The sequence below is a fragment of the Pygocentrus nattereri genome, chromosome 7, assembly GCF_015220715.1.
Source record: "Pygocentrus nattereri isolate fPygNat1 chromosome 7, fPygNat1.pri, whole genome shotgun sequence".
Classification (NCBI taxonomy): domain Eukaryota; kingdom Metazoa; phylum Chordata; class Actinopteri; order Characiformes; family Serrasalmidae; genus Pygocentrus; species Pygocentrus nattereri.
In genome coordinates this window covers 28,897,935-28,916,404 of record NC_051217.1, presented here as the reverse complement: position 1 = coordinate 28,916,404, position 18,470 = coordinate 28,897,935, and the positions used below count along the sequence as shown (strand labels likewise).

Sequence of the window (18,470 nt, the reverse complement as noted above, 5' to 3'; positions counted from 1 at the left end):
CATTTTTTGTGCACTGTGGCTATGACCCTGCAGCTGTATTCCTCTCTTCAAAACCAGCTTTTAAATGGCAGATGCAGGACAATGCTCACAGTAGAAAAACAAATGAAAAAGGAAAGCTACAGTTACCTTAAAAACAAGACATAATGCCACAGTATGGCAGAGAGGCATTGCAATCACAGAGGTGGAACATGCAGCCACTGTTGCTCTCGCTGAACGTACGTGATAAAAACTGGCAACTGTGTTCATCTTCATTTTCACGCTGCCTTCACATGATTTTCATGTTCAGTTCATGTTCACCCAGTGGTTACATAATGAAAATCACATTACTGAAAGTAATAAATGCATTTTGACAGAGCTTATTTGTCTGACAGCTCTAACAAAATGCACTGCTTTTAAATAATAAAAGAAACTGTTATGGTCATTTTGAACAAATAAAACTAATGCTAAAATATTAATATTAAAAAGGTGTTCATGCAGGGCAGAAGAGCAGAAAAATACAATGCTGCAGCAAAAAAAAAAAAAAAAACACAAAGGACCTTTCTCTTGCCCTGATCATAGAGAACAGGAAAATAAAGCTTGCAATTAATATAAGACATAACACAAAGTAATGTTCAGGGAAGTGAAAAGTCAGGTCCACCAGAAATGTATCTCTCTATCACACCAAGCTAAGACCAAAGCATGATCACAAGTGGAGATGGAAGCATACAAGCATACACACATCTTCATCCGCCGCCTTGTTATCTTACATAGATGAAAGTTATTACCTTATCAATCACTGAATAATAACAACAAATTTAACTGTACTTTATATTACATGGTTTATATATCCTACTGCATTATTTTCTAGGTTGGTTGCTCTCCAAAACAAAAAAGAGCAGCTCGATATCACTCTGCCAAGCCCATAACAAAGCGGATCTCCAGCCATGCGAACGCATAGACAACAGGTAAACCTGGAAGGAAACAGCAGGCACTTGTAGCTCCACTGCACACGAGCGGCACAAAGACACGTTGTCTGTTTAGGACAGTCAGAAAATGTCCTGTTATTTGTTCTTTTGAGTGAGCTGCAGAGTTTGCTTAATTTGCCTGTTTGCTTAAAAGGCTGCAGTGCAGAGCTCAACCTGCAGATTTGTTTTGAGAACGGAACAAAAGACTGACGCTCAGGTGCAGCTGCAGGCCAGAGGGCCGAAGCAAGCGAGAAATGGAGGAATAAGGGGAGTGAAGGAATGGAGGAATGGCATAATAGAGGAGTAGAGAGGGTTCAGGGCCAGAGCTAGATGTAACAGCACTAGATTCGGCTCTTCCTGAATGCGATTATTGATTAATATTTCATTCGGTCAATCTGGCACTTGATCGACCCTGTCTGAGCTTAATGTCTAGGTAAAAGTCATATTGATCAAGGAGACTTGCATGTAGACTGAATATCACCCACAATTTTTCAGCACCTTTCCTTACCAATTCTTACATTTTTTTCATTATCAAGACAGCAAAAATACAGGAATTCATACTCTTAATCTTTGTCATAATACAATTTCCAATAAAAATAGATAAATACAGGTACAGTGGGAAGTTTATCAATGCATATATTATGAGGCTTTTTGCAAAATGTAGTACTTGTATTTTGTCCAAATGATACTGTTCTATTTGCCATACACATTTGCCAAACATTTTATGCACCTACACCACACAAACATAACCTAGCCCACGGTCAAAAATACTGGGATACAGCTAAATACAGCTGAGCAGTGCGCCAACACCTGCTCCTCCATTATTACAATATCACCAAAGCCCCTAGTCAAACTCTGGCTGTAGATTGTTTAAGTTCAGATTGCGAAGCAATTGTATGATGTGAAAATGGCCTCTGGTAGAGACTGTCAGCAGAGACAGAGATAATCATCTACCTTTGTTGGCTGAGACTGCCATTCTTCACTTGGCCTGCTATTTCTCCAACTAAACCAGAGCCAGCTAATTTCATTTTCCCTCCAGAGAGAATGTGACTACAGACCCTGCCACACACAAACACCAAATACAGGAGAGAGAGTAAGACAGAGAGAAAGACAGAGAGAGGGAAAGAGAAAGAGAGTAGGTCCTCCAGGCTTTCTCTACATCTTGTTGCGTTGTTTGTCATGTATATGAGCCATATCTGTCATATCTTCTATGAGCGCCAGCATTTTGTTTGTTCTGCTTCATCTGTAAGCAGGTTCTTCCTTCCACCTACAGATTGGCTCAGGCTGGCTATGAGGAGCATCTCGGACCAACTTCTCTCTCCCTCTTCTCTAGTAGTCCATTTTCACGGCACATTCAGCACAATGGAGTATCTATCATACGTCAAGCTTTTTAGATTTTTACAGATGTTGGAAACTTTTATTTTGGCCAAATAAATAAGCACATATGTTTGTGAATGTTATTAGAATCAATTCAATTGTAACATTACAATATCGATGCAGTTGAGTCTGAGGCATAACTAAAACATAATGAGCCATCAATACATTGAGAACAATTCAACTACCTAATAAAGAGTAGGCGAGGCCTCTCTTTACATTAAAGACAGAATCTGAGGCAACACAAGTTCCTTAAAGGATGAAGGAGGTATCTATCTAACTCTGAAGCAACCATAGAGCAAAGAAAGTGACAGCATGTAAGCTGAGAATTAACGTTTGTAAAACACAAGCTAAAGTAAGGAAAACCATACCATCCAAGCCCCTCACCTCTAACATAAAATTAACACAGCTCCTTTAGCTCATCAAGAACTTCCATAAGGTAAGATGGCTAAAGGGTTGGAGCTTAACTTTGCAGCAAGGTAGGTCTCCCAGAGCAGGGCTGGTGAACACTGCCTTAGAGGTTCATTGATAATTAGTTCTGGTGACTGGAAAGGTGGCAAGTGTTTGACTTCATCCTTCTGTACATAAAACAACTTTTCAAGTGTGCATAAGGGCATTATTATTATATAATATGGGAACATCATGAGAGAACAGCATTTATACCACAGCGATCATCTGGCCCTGTAAAATGCCCTCATATTTCTAGGTTATCACACAATCATAAAAGGTAGTCGCTGGTTCTAATGACTCTCCTGACATGGCTGCCTATACCATTATGAATCCACCAAATAATCAGACCATATGACATTTGTTCATTGTGGTCATAGGTTCATGTACAGTGCTTTTTACATCTAATGATGTGTTTTCATGTGTTAGTTTTATATATAAATGGCTTTCAAATTGCAGCCTTGCCATAAAATCAAGTAAAATTCATGATAAAGTGAGGTAAACTATACTAGAGCCTCTTTACACCTTCCATTAACGTGTTCCATGTCTGGATCATATCTGGATAAATTCTGGCCAGATTCCTTTTACACTTCTTACTAAACTGCATCCCCAGTGTGACCAGATGAGATCAGACTGTACTTTCAATATTAACCCATTTATTGTTTTCATTTTACTTTTGTTTATCCTTTTTCTCCTTATAATACAAGCAAGTTTCGCCTGGACATTTTCATCGGCCTGGGGTGCATGAAGCCTGTTGGTTGTATGCACCCTAGTTTTAGCCTTGTGTATCCTCAATCTGTCGCAACATTTTTTACTTCACCTGCTAGTGAAGTAGTTGTATACAGTAACTGTATATGTAATTGCTCAGATAATTATACACATATAATAATAACGTGTTCCGATCACTGTGTTAAACATGGTCAAGATCCATCTCTGACCACCTCGGATGATGGTATGTGTGAGCTAATTGTAAGCCAGCCACAGTGCATCCTGGGGTTGTGCACACTTTTAGTGCAGTCACCTGAAATTCTAATGTGATAGGATCACCAAAAACACATATAATAACATAGAAATCCTTGAGTCCATAGTTCTGTGGTGTTTAGCAAATCACCTTTTTAAGTGTCAGTTTCACTGAGGATTTGCTATGTTTGGCATTAGTTGCTGTGCTTTAAGAGACACATGAAAAAATTCTGCAGTTCTTGTAATCAATACACCTTCTCACAGCCAGCTCTGAGACAAAGTGTACTAGACTAGAGCGAAGCTTCTGTGTGGGTACAGCTGTGTCTGACTCAGCAGCATGACTGGTACACCCCCGTACGCTTACAGTGAGCGCAACGCAACATTTACTCTAATCACCAAGGTATTAGCATATATGCCTGTGGAAATACAGGCTGAAGTGTCAAGATTAATAGACAGAGCAGAGCTCTCATTCGTTGAAAAACCTATCTGGAGCCCAGTCTGTCTGTCTTTCTGCGCACAGACACAATTGTGACTGCAATTCATTTGCTGATTCCTTTTCCTAACATAAGTAACAGGGACTAACCGTTATATTGGAAACTTTGATATTGGTATTGTCAGTTAATTGCTTAAAAAATGATCAGCATTGGACAGATTTTTGACTGATATTTCAAACCAATATTTGGTGTTGTATTTATTTTCTCCAGCAGAATGTTGAACTGGGCGATAAGGCAAAAATTTAACATTAGAATACTTAAATATATTTTCACATTACATAATAAATGTACGAAAATCAGTTTTACTGAGATTTAATAGGTTGGAACAGACAAAAAAACATAAAAAGAATTAGTTCAATGATTTTTATTCAATTTTTCATATACTGCTCTAAATCAAAAGAAACTGGCTTAATTATGCTCCCCTTTAAAATGGCACCCACACAGTCGGACAGTAGTTCTTAAATGTTGTCAATATTACCATTATATCAGAATATCAGAATATTAAGTAATATAACTTGATGAAATTTACCACATTTATGATAACTGCCATACTGCAGGGTATACACTGCATACTGCACCCTTTGGTGGACCTCAGATCAATACTGAGGGGGGCTTTGGTCCGTATTGGGCTGACAATAGCATTTTGATCATAAAATTAGTTAAAAAATGACTGACTTAATAATAAAAAAAAAGAAACAACATAAAATGTTTTCAAATAGTAAGCGACATTGATACAAGCCCTACAACAACGGCACACAATGGCAACTCTGTCAGCTGTTTGCCCCTCGCCACTAGAAACAAAGTACACTAGCCTAAACATATCAGTTGTCCACTCTGTTGTAAGCTGTAACACTGCACTTAGTTAGCAACCATTCTGCCATATTTCTGGTGTAAAACAAGCTAATCTAAGCTAATTATACATGTATACATTATTATTCTAATTATAGCTGATACATGTTAAATGTTGCAGTGAAAGCATCCAAACATAGCTTTGTTGAAAATTTCCCAAAAATGACATTTTTCCTATGAGTCGTCATGCTTTCTAGTGATAAATATGTGTGCACTGTGACACTGTCCACCCCTAGGAGCATGTTCAGGTGACACTGGGCTACTTCATCAGTAACCCAACAGAAATAAATGTTATATTTCTCTTTAATGCAAACCCAGGCAGAAGTACTTTCAGTTCCTACATTTTATAAATGCTTAAACATGGACATCAGCCAATTTGTACTTGATAAATATTGATACTGTTATTGGCACATCTGTTAGATGTATATAACTTCCAAGACCTTGTAATTATAATCATTGCACATTTATCAAGTATCTGATGCTAGCATGGCACATGGACCCTCTCCCTCTATGCCTTTCTCTCTCATTCTCTGTATCTCTTTCTTAATATCTCTCTCTCTCTCTCTCTCTCTCTCTCTGCTGCGCTGATGTAATCCTCCAGCTCGGCCCTGACGCGCCCGTTCTCTGGCCCAATCACGTCTTCCTGGTAGCTTGGAGAGGGTAAACACTACACACCAGACACGCAGCGGCGATGCTGCTGTTCATGAAACATTCAGGCCTAGCACACATTTTAATCTTTAATACCTCCGCCATAGCAACAGTGCAGCGAGCAGCATGATCTATGACCAAACACTGTGACTGCAGTAAGCTGCACACACATACACACACATGCACAGCTAAGGATCTGTTATAAACACAAAATTAGAAAAACAGAGATGCACACATACAGCACAGCGCATGTGTGTGTGGGAGAGAGAGAGAGAGAGAGAGAGAGAGAGAGAGAGAGAGAGAGAGAGAGAGAGAGGGTGTATGAGTGTTTGAGACAGTCCCTGTTCAACAGAGGAGTTTGTCTTCAGCTATGCTGGTGCAGTGATGACGGTGCAAGACTGAGCCTCCGAACCAGCGATGCAAAGCACAAGCTATACTGCTGGGGCTTCACGACAGAAAAATAACAGAGCACATGCTCCTGGCAAATGAAAAAGGCATGACCCCTGAGGGCTAACCAAGCAATAACTAATAACAGATAATCCCCAAAACTCACTAGTTCAACAGTAATGTTACACTGTGAACACTGTCAGCTTAGGGTCTGTATGTGGGCCCACAATGCAATTTCACATATACCTAAAGTATTCAAGGGCACACTACATGATTATAGCCCTGATTTTCCAGGCGCAGACAAAAGATCTGCATATAAACTCCATAGCTCGGCAACAAATGGCTGCACACGTCCGTGACAACCACTCCATGACAACTGATTTTCTTAGCCTGGTACTTTTAAGCATATTTGAAATTCTCTGCAATGAATCTTGTATTGTGAGCACCTCTGTGACAAGCAGCAGGAGCAGCAATGAGCTGCAGCCAATGAGAGCATGAGAGAAAACTCTCATGAAGCAAGGCACAAGCAACTAAAACAAAACCTAGCGAAAGGGCTATTGGAGAAAAGGTCCACAATTGTTAGCCGAAGCTGCTACTCTCTGCCACTTTGACAGGGTTTAGAACAGCCTCTGGGTGAATATGAGCAGCAGCTTTCTCCTCCTCCTGTGCAGCCAATGGCCTGTTAAAGGGCCCAGGAAATGGAGAGGTCCAATAGTCTGAAAATAATGTATAGATCATATTAAATTCATATTAATATGAATCATACTAAATAATATTACATTTTAAATAAAACAAATATATGTAAATGTCACATAGTGTGAGGAGTATAATAATAATAATATGATATTGGCAGCTATAACACTGTGTTTGTTTGATAGATGTTGTATATTTTCATTTCATATATTTCTTATTTGAATGTAGCCTATATGTCCCAAAGTTTTTACATAACGTAACGACTTCTAATAACTGAATTCAGTTACTTTAAGATGCACCCATTGCTGACACAGATGTTCGGTTGTGACACACAGCTTGATTAATCCACAAAAAAAAGCAACTGAAAGCACTGAAGCTGCCACCCACGAGCATAAGGACACCAGGCCCAATGCCCAGTGTTAGCTATAGAGGGGAATAAAGCTAAAGTGATGAAAAAGCCTTCCCAGAACAACAGAGGCTGTTACGGCAGAAAATTCCCTATCAAAACTTTTCATGAACAGATGTCTGCAAACTTCTGAACATGGAGTATTTACAGAATAATTTAAAGCAGTTACTGAATAACCAGTCTTACAACAAATAGCTGAATAATAAGTCTCAGATTTAACAAATATATGTCATTTCGACTCAACTATTACAGCATGCATAAACAAAACTAAAGCATCCGTTATTATGATCTATTCACAACAGCAATGATGGTAAGACCCAGCTTACAATGTGCTGATCAGTATCAGTATGGAAAACTGGTTTGAGTACTACCAGTCCTGTGCAGAGTGACCCACATGCTTAAAATGGGAGCCAATACAAGGGAATCTATTTACACCATCTAAATGTTTACAAAGCCCAAACAGAGGAGCACATTAACCAATCCACTTTAAGACTACATGGTCTGCTTTGAAGGCCATCCAATGAGGTGAGCCTGATACTGCCAGAGAAGACACGCTGACCAATGAGATGGCTAGCATTAAATTACAGGAATTCCATTCACTCTCCTTATAGGGCTGTGCAACCTAGATACATGCTTTTCAAATGCAGTGCTATTTCACTAAGGCCTGAAGAGGGTCATCTGTTGTGTATTGTGCGGTTAATTAACCCTTTCTCACACACTAGTGGAGACCAAATAAATACTAATATATATATATATATATATATATATATATATATATATATATATATATATATATGTGTGTGTGTGTGTGTGTGTGTGTGTGTGTGTGTGTGTGTACAGTACTGTGTGGAAGTTTTAGGCCTCTAAAATAGCAAATTTTTAAACAACTTACCTCAGCAGTTTATCACTATATACATAAAATACAATATTTATATACTTTATATACAATAAAGTCATATTCATAATTCAAATAAACATAAAAACAATAAAAAGTAACAAGAACTGATTCTGAATTTCTTGGGTCCATATTTTTCCTTGACACCTTCACAGCCACCATAAAGACTTATTAATATCATCAATTACATCATGAGCACAATTTAATGAAGCACTGATTGGTCAAACCAGGAGTTGCTTTTTAACTACATATAATACTGGGCTTCCTCAAGGAGAGGTTTGAAAATGGTTAAACAAACACACTAATATTTATGGAATCATTATTTATATACGTACATACATACATACATACACATATACGCACACACACACACACACATATATACATACATACACACATATATATAATCATTATTAATTAATCTTCTATACATTTTGTTTATTCAAATATTAAGACTTTTCTCTGCAAATAAACATAAACTACACAAATAAATAGATTTTGAAAATGTGTCTTAGGTGCCTAAGACTTTGGCACAGTACTGTGTATGTTTGTGTGTGTGTGTGTATATATATATATATATATATATATATATATATATATATATATATATATATATATATATATATATATATATACACACAGTGTGGAAAAAAGTATTTAGTCTGTCACCAATTGTGCAAGTTAAAAAGATGGCCTGTAATTGACATCATAGGTAGACCTCAACTATGAGAGACAAAATGAGAAAAAAAAATTCAGAAAATCACATTGTCTGATTTTTAAAGAATTTATTTGCAAATAATGGTGGAAAATAAGTATTTGGTCAATAACAAAAGTTCATCTCAATACTTTGTTATATATCCTTTGTTGGCAATGACAGAGGTCAAGCGTTTTCTGTAAGTCTTTACAAGGTTGGCACACACCATTGCTGGTATGTTGGCCCATTCCTCCATGCAGATCTCCTCTAGAGCAGTGATGTTTTGGGGCTGTCGGTGGGCATTCTGCAGGTCATTCACTAGGTCCCCCCGTGTGGTTCTGGGATTTCTGCTCGCCGTTCTTGTGATCATTTTGACCCCAGCTGAGATCTTGCGTGTAGCCCCTGATCAAGGGAGATTAGCAGTGGTCTTGTAGGTCTTCCATTTTCTGATTATTGCTCCCACAGTAGATTTCTTCACACCAAGCTGCTTGCCTGTTGCAGATTCAGTCTTCCCAGCCTGGTGCAGGTCTACAATCTTGTTTCTGGTGTCCTTTGACAGCTGTTTGATCTTCACCATAGTGGAGTTTGGAGTGGGACTGTTTGAGGTTGTGGGCAGGTGTCTTTTATACAGATAACGAGGTCAAACAGGTGCCATTAATACAGGTAATGAGTGGAGGACAGAGGAGCCTCTTAAAGAAGAAGTTACAGGTCTGTGACAGCCAGAAATCTTGCATGTTTGTAGGTGACCAAATAATTATTTTCCACCATTATTTGCAAATAAATTCTTTAAAAATCAGACAATGTGATTTTCTGAATTATTTTTCCTCATTTTGTCTCTCATAGTTGAGGTGTCTACGTATGATGTCAATTACATGCCTCTCATCTTTTTATGTGGGAGAACTTGCACAAAAAATAGTTAAATAAAAAAATACTTTTTTCCCCACTGTGTGTATATATATATATATATATATATATATATATATATAGATAAATAGATATAGATATATGTGTGTGTGTGTGTGTGTGTGTGTATGTGTGTGTGTGTGTGTGTGTGTGTGCGTATAAGCATATATATATATATATATACACTACGTAATACACAAAAGTTTTGCAAAAACAGCAATACCGTTAGGGTTGAAGTGGGTACATCAGCAGGGTATGCTGAAAAGAAGGCATGGGAAAGAGACAGTGTGTTAAGGTGTTGCATGAGAGAGAAGAGGTCACTGTCCATAAAAAAGACCCTCTACAATGAGTGGACCTGGAATTTTTGGCTGAAGCACTCCTTCTGGTATAACCCTGGCAACTGTTTAGACTTCCAATACTACGCCTAGTAGAATCCCTTCGCTTCTGAACTAACTACAGGAACAAATCTGTACTTGCTGCTCAACAAAACCTCAAATTTCATTACCCTTTCCAGAGCATTGCTCTCTTACTCCTGCACAAACACTGAGCCAAATTAATTAACATACAGCTGCTAACGTCATTAATTATGTACAGACTGCAACTGTTCTGATGGCCCTGTTTTGACCATGTTGCTATGATTACTATCGTCCGCTATTCGCCATTCAACACCAGTGTTTGATTCTTTGCCCTCGTGCTGAGGAAGGACAATGACTCAAACGCTGTGAGTCTAACAGAGACACATAAAGAAACAGGAACCAACAGGGAAATGTGCCTTTGTTCTCCATCAGCATTTGAATTTCAACAATGAATCAAACCTTGAATATAACCTGGTATCTTGCATCAGTATTAAAATGTCCTTCTCAAGCATATTCTCATTTACATATTGGTATTTGGCGTAGACAGATAGAAGAAGATAGAAAAGGATACTTTGCAATTTACCTGTAGCAACTTGGGGTTTGCACTACATTGTCTAGCCTATTCTGAAACTTCAGTTACCTGACACTAGTTCACTCTCTCTGAAGTATCTGTCACCTTATTCAACTGAATGCATTTCATTTATATAGTACATTGTACAATAGATATTGTCCCAATGCAGATTTACAGGAGTGTGGCATAAGGACAGTCGAATTAAGACTAAGGAGGCACCAATATAGGAATGTTGGGCCAAAGCCAACGCAAATTGTCCTTCGTGTACATATCTACTGATGCCAATACATTAACATTTATAATGTAAAAATTAGGGCTGCATATACTTATACAGAACATTTACATAATGTTACATATACATAATGTTTATTTTCGGTACACTCTGAAAATTCAAAAATACTCTAGGCACCTTTTGGAGTTCATCAGCTTATCAATTTGGCAGGAAACCCTTTTTTTGTAAGAACCTTCTAGGAACCCTTTTGAAAATGGCAGTTTTCTATGGAACTTCAGGTTACTCAAAGAACTGTTTTATCCAGCATGGTCTGAAAACTCTTTGGGTGCTTCAAAAAACCATTTTTAAGCTGCTAGGTTCTTTAAGGAACTTTAGATTGAGTACTTTGAGCTCTACTAAATATAGATAACCCCTATAGGCTTACAAATAAAGTGTGATGTCAAATAACAGTTTGAAAAGCAGTCAAATCTAAATCATCTGCCCAACGCTGATCATTTTTAATGCAATTATCTGCCAATTCCAATATCATTTTAATCTCATAGCACAGCTTTAAACAGAATACCAGCAGTAAAGGTTTCAGGGGCATTTTGGCCATATTTTACTATATAGTCAATTTTCAGTTTATAATTATTTACATTCAATTACATCATGCATAGTTAAATACATCCATCCATCCATCCATCCATTTTCTAATCCGCTTCTCCATCAGGGTCGCGGCGGGGTGCTGGAGCCTATCCCAGCAGTCTTCGGGTGAAAGGCAGGATACACCCTGGACAGGTCGCCAGTCCATAGTTAAGTACATAAAACCATTCAATTTGCATTCCACATCAGCAGGTTTGAGTCTGCACTTCCAACTAGTCTTTTTTTTTTTAAATGGCTATGAAAACAAAGAACAGAGAAGCTCGCATTATATTATGGTTTGACAAATACAAATATAATTAAGTAATCATATTTGATTCAATGTAAGACCTGAAAAAGCACTGCTGGATCAAACAAAGGAGCAATAAACCACTGAAGATTTGTTTTTACATCTAAAACTAGTTTGCCACTTGCTCTGAACTGAACTCTGAGAATACATTAAAACTGTGAACTCCAGCTCTCACACAGACACGAAAAGACTGTAATAATCTTTTACAGTCTGAAGCAGTGGGTTGATAATATAAAACCAAACACTGATTTTTCCAGTTATGTAGCCACATTTCGAATATCTGTAAATATATGAAGATTTATATAAAGACTTACAGAATGTAGCTATATAACTGGGAAAAAACAGTGTTTAGTTTTAGTTTTTGATGTTTAGACTTACATCAAAACTACAAAATTCGTTGGAAGTCATTCAGTAAACCACTAGTCCGGTAGGACTACTTTTCTACATTACATACATCATAAGTCATAAGTCATAATATCACATAATATCATAATAACATTTCTGACCAAAGCTACCTGGTTTGACAGCTGCACAACACTGAAAAGACACATAATTTTTTCACATAATTGCCAATACTAGTGAATAACTTTTAAATATGCTGTTTAACTCTACTGTAGAGTCCATCTGATATATTGTTGGCTGATAATCTTGGTTGACATTGACATCACGCAGATTCATCAGTGAAAATCTGGTGATTAGTAGTAACTGTCCTCTTCTGAGGATTGAGTGTTTTCCTGCTTACCAGTCTTTATAGAGACTGCCAGCCACATGCACACTTCTAATACTGCACTACAGGCTGAACTAGTGCTTCTGAACAAAACAAATCATCCTGGTTAAAATAAGAAAAAAATATGTGAAATCCACCTAAAGTTAAAATTGCATGAATAACAGGTTCTCTCACAAAACCCTTCCACAGTCACTATCATGAATATAAACATTTATGATTAACAATTTAATCGAACTTTCTCGTTCATAGTTTGCAGATATTAAAATACAAACACAGACAAATTGGCTGACTAATCACCTCACTTGCTAACTATATTTAATGAGGAGCTAACACTGGTTGTACCGTTGAATCAACATTGAATAAACACTGCAAGCACACGCACACAAATGACCACAGTTACACAGTATTACGTCGAGCAAAGCTACATGTTCTTCACTAGAGTGAAAATATAAGCAAAAATAGCTCATTCTTCCAGCATACATTATAAAAACATTAGAATTAGCTACAAAGTTTACAAATAAACAAACATTACACAGTGCTGCACATATATATTTATATATACATATATTTACACATATTAAAGCAAAAAGTTAGATTTTTTTCATAAGCCCAGTGATGTCTCAAATAAACAGACCTACTGCTTTCTATTATGTATATTTTCCTTAAACAGGCCAAATGCCATCTTGTTTGACTGAAATCTAACTGTGGAAAATCACTGCAGTCAGCTTAAATATTTGCGATCATCTCAAATAACTATGATTAGGTGGTTATATAATAATTGTGACAGGCCTAGTAAAAACTAAAAGCTAAAAGAAAGCAACAAAGTTCCAGGAAGCGCTGCTCTGCTTCAGTTTTTATACTGTTTAAGACTTTCTGCTGTTTGAAAATTCGACTAGTGAAAGCTGACAATCATATTTGACAATTCACAAACAACAGTCATCTCTGTCAGTACGGCACAATTGTGCAGGCTCTCCTGTGATTTTGGAATACATCGGCTATACTCCTGTTGTAGAGATTGTCCAACCCTGGTCCCTATCACCACCACTGTAAAGAAATCCCAGTAAGGCTCTGTTCATATTACAAGCCTCATTGCTCAACTCCAATTTTTTGCTGAGATCCAATCTTTTTAACTTGATGGTTCACATTCATGTAGGTTACTGACTCAAACCTCTCATTAGCGTGAATGAACCTGCACACTGAAATGGCGCCCATGCACACCTCTTAACCAATAGCATCAAGTGAACAAACCATATTCCTAATAAACAACAATCTAAACAGCAGAACCATCAGAAAGATAATTTGCTCTGAACAGCACTCACTTGTTCATTATTAAAGTAAGACATTATTAAAGCAAGGGGCCTGCTGCTTTTGAGGGATGGGGGAGTAGCTAAGTAGCGTGCTACTTTCTGCAGCTAACTGCAAATTTTTGTAACTAGTAGCTGTAACCACTACAGTTTTATGAAATGTAGCTAATAGCTGTAGCAGCCACAAATCTGTATAGCTATAGCGATAATGTCACTACAGGCTTCAGACAATCCTCGTAAAGTCTGAACCACAGAACACAGTCGTTCACTGGGCTGGTGGCAATTGTGCAATCCTTTCAACAAAATTAAAACCCTTTTGGGCGCCATAACATTTTACGTCCATCATGGCTGTACATGGCTGTACGTGCTTTTCTCGCATCACAGTCAAACTTTTCCTCAAAAGTAGAATAGTGTAATATCGTAAAACGTCTCAACCTTTTACAATGTCAGCTTCACATTCACCAGCTTGTTCCACCTTAAATGGTGCCTGAAGCACCATAATGTAACTGCTTTAAGGTGGAATGGGACAATTTGAAGCTGGCAAAAGAGAAACTGACTTGAGCTTTTGCTTTTTAGTGTTTGACAGTTTCTCAATGCAGATAAAACGTATCAGGACACCAGCTGCTTAGAAATCTCCAAATGATTGATGTTCGCCTTAAATCTTTCCCAATTGTTGTGTCGTTAGCTACAGGCTAAGCGAGACTTACCTGCGTTGCTGAGACCCCTACACTCCTGTGACCAGCAGTTTGTGCGTCAATCTTCAGTGTTAAAGGTTGGTGAATTAGCATTTTTGCATTAACTCCAGTGTTTAAAACAATCTTTTTGTATAGGATTAAATGCAGTGTCTTGTTCACACTGTCAGTTGGGCTTGTTTGGTCTGTCAGGTGGAGATTCACAAACATTCTGACAATCGCGCTTTGAACGTAGCTAAAAAGTAGCGCACTACTCCTTCTGGAAAAGTAACTAAATTGTAGCTAGCTAAAAATTTTGGGACAGTAGCTGCAAAACAGCTAACTACTCATTTTTCACTAGCTATCCAAACCCTGCTGTTTTTACACTGTTTGCTATTTACATCCCAGTGATTACACTGTAGGCCTGGGTGATAGCACAATGTGAGTGCACATCATCAATTCTCGGTGTAAAAGGTGATAATTGCCAAATTGGAAAAAGAACTGACAGAACTAACAGACTAATTTAAAACAGCTTGTAAATAATGTTGGGAAATTGGGGTTCACATTTAAGAAGTGTGTGGATGCGCACCTCAATAGTCAGTTTTGTCTGCTCGATCTTGAGAGAGAGAGAGAGAGAGAGATAGAGAGAGCGAGAAGGAGAGGAAGACAAAAGTTTGTTCTTGTAATAAAGTGTTTTTTACTAGAAAATACTGTGCTACTTATTTTTAGATACTGCCCACACCCATCGAATTGTGCAGAAATTTTGGTGGAACTCCCCTTCAAAGTCGGTATCACAAATGTTGTATCTGTCAGGCTCTACTGTAGTGTTACAGGCATAGTTCTGCACACCGCCCAAGCGCGTTTGCAGATGCTGAAGACACTATGTGCTCAATGGTTGAACTTCATCTACAGCTCTTCCTGAGCTATGACAGCTGTCAGGTGGGTTCTTTTAAAACATCACCACTTTCAGGATTATGAACTGCTCTGCCTTCTAGAAGAAACCACATAATCAGAAGAGCGAGAATTTCCAGGCTGTGAGTTTCACTGCCAGGCCTGATAAGCAGAGAGTCCTGAGGAAGACACATCCCACTTTTAGCCTATATTAAGCCTGAGCTGTTCGAAAGAAAGCTTCTTAAAGGGCCAAGGATTATTATGAGTGAGATGCTTTTTTTTCCTCAAGCCCCCCTTCAGCCTCCTACATTTATAGTGAACATGCACACGCTCACACACTCACACACACACACACACACACACACACACACACACACACACACATCATCCACGCCAAGCATGGATCATTAACCCATCACACATGCTAACAAACCAAACACACACACACACACACACACACACACACACACACACACACACACAGAAAGCTCAAGTCCTCAGAATAAATCTAAATATTTCAAACCAGCCAGAGATTATGAAGCCATTAATTTTATTCATCATGGCCATCAGTTTGTAAGATGATTTCCAGAGCGACGGAGGAGGAGGAGGTTGAAGAGAGCAAGAATCAGCCGCAGTAAATCACAGCCCAGCTTAACCACCAAAACAGAAATGTGCTTATGATCTTCAGAAGCAATCACTTCCACAAAGCCATGGACTTGGCCTCAAAGCTCTGAAAAGAAATTCTGTGATATTTGTTTGCCTGGCATAAACCACTTTACCAAATCAGCAGTTTTAATGGTATGGGGATCATTTTTAGAGTGCAACATTGGCTCCAGTTGTCAGAAAAGAAAATGCTAACAGTGAAGTCCTGCTCACACCTTGTTTAAGCACCCATCTTGTGCGGACAGCTAAATGTTAAACAGTTTATACTAGGGATGCAAGGATCCTGAATTTTTATGGCTTTTTTTGACTTCTTGAAGGCCAAAGAGGATTTTTGGTAGATTAACCAAAAGCTCATACTGTCTGGCCTAAATAAACTAGCACATTTCCAGTACTTTCTATTACCTAATTTGGCGAGATGAATAACTTTATTTGCTGTTTAATGGACCATCAGTATGTGTGTGTGTGTGTGTGTGTGTGTGTGTCTGAAATAAGTTAAAAATCAGAGATGGAATGGATTTCACGGGAGATTTTCAGACTAAGTCCTATAACTTTTACGTATAATGTCACATGCACAGAGTCCAAAAGAAGGCCTGGCTCAGTGTTTTGGTCTCAAATGCAAAATCAACAATATACTGATGAAGATATGATGATAACAGCAGATCATTCACTTACATCCTCAAAAGACACGTTCACCAAGCTTTTACTCAGTTCAATCACATGCAATCATCAGATTCATCCATTCGGCTATAGACTATTATATGCATGTACATGGGCTCATGCCTTAGTTTTTCATTCTCATTACTATATAACTTGCATATTACAGCAGTTAAAAAAAGTAAATATTTTTATGTGTATATATAATATACATAATGTATATATATATATATATATATATGTGTGTAGTATGTGTTTATTTGCTGAGAGAAATGCTAATATCTGAATAAACAAAATTTGTAGAATATTAATTTTATTTTTATATATATATATATATATATATATATATATATATATATATATATATATATATATATATATATATATATATATATTCCAAACTTCTCCCCAAGGAAGCCCAGTATTATATGTAGTTAAAAAGCAACTCCTGGTTTGACCAATCGGTGCTTCATTAAATTGCGCTCATGATGTAATTGATGATATTAACAAGTCTCTGTGGTGGCTGTGAAGATGTCAAAGAAAAATATGGACCCAAGAAATTCTTGTTACTTTTCATTGTTTTTAAGTTCATTTGAATTATGAATATGACTTTATTCTAATGTATATTGTGATAAACTCACTGCTGAGGTAAATTGTTTAAAAATTTGCTTAGGTGCCTAAAATTTCCACACAGTACTGTATATATGAAAATGATGATATGATATGATGTCACTAACATACACATATGTATCTCTATTATTCCTCTCAGTGCTATCTGACATCCACTAGCACCTGTTAGAGGCATCAGTTTTTGGGTAAAGGATATTAAGGTGCATGCACAGAACAGCAAGGACCATCATTCTCAGAGCACATGACAGAAACTGATTACAAAATACCCCTGAAAAAACAGCACAAACAGAGATGCTGCACTTCACGCACTAAATAATGCATCTGGCACTAACAAATGAGACAGTTTTGCATTTAGGGATCACTGGCACCACTTTGATTTCATTACCATCTTCATAAACTGCCCTTTAACCATGCCTGAGTGATTTCACTGTGGATACAGCCAGCTCAGAGTGCTTCCTTGTGTTCCTTTCACCTGGGAACAAGAGAACACTTTCTGCAATCACTAGGTGCACCTTTTTATCTCCAAGGCTTGAATCCAGCTGCATCTCCAACCACATAAATGTGACATGTTCTGCTGTGTGGCCTTTCAGAGTTTGGGAAAGCTGCATCACTGTTTAAAAGCTGCACCGTCAGCATGGCTCACCACACTCACAATTAGCACTAATTAGATCTACAAGCCAGAGCATACAGGACATGATGAACAGATATGCCAGCACTGCCTCAAGGGGTTTCCAAGTCAGAGAGCTTTGCAATCATATGAGGTGAGCTAAATGCAGAGGTCAGTGTTTTGGTATGGAGAGATGTTAAGTGCAAGCCAGGCCTTGAACAATTAAATGGTAGCCACTGAAAACATGCGCTTCTTGTTCAACCATCGTTTGTTTTGCAAGCAAGGGTATTAATTGGGAGTTTGCCCCCTCTTTATCACAGTAACCGCCTCTATTCTTCTCGGAAGGCTTTGCACTAGACAGCGGAACATTGTAGTGTGGAATTCACTGCATTCAGCCACACGAACATCAGTAGGTTCAGGTATTGATGTTGCATGATTACTTCTGGATCACAAATGCCACGCCAACTCATGCCAAAGGTATTGGAAGGCACTCCAGAGAGTCCCATTCTATTGGCAGTGCTTTTAGATGGAGATTAAACAAG

The 18,470-nt window shown here is 38.0% G+C and overlaps 1 protein-coding gene across 3 annotated transcripts in view; it reads right to left on the bottom strand.

Annotated features, from left to right (window-relative positions):
- LOC108435336 (FERM domain-containing protein 5) overlaps positions 1-18,470 on the bottom strand; it is a 193,854-nt gene that overhangs the window by 165,533 nt on the left and 9,851 nt on the right. The window contains exon 2 of one of the 3 annotated variants that reach the window (XM_037539940.1): positions 9,918-9,952. The exons of the other annotated variants lie outside the window; for them this stretch is intronic. The gene's annotated coding sequence lies outside the window, so the exon portion shown is untranslated. The remainder of the gene's footprint in view (positions 1-9,917; positions 9,953-18,470) is intronic. 3 annotated transcript variants of the gene reach the window in all.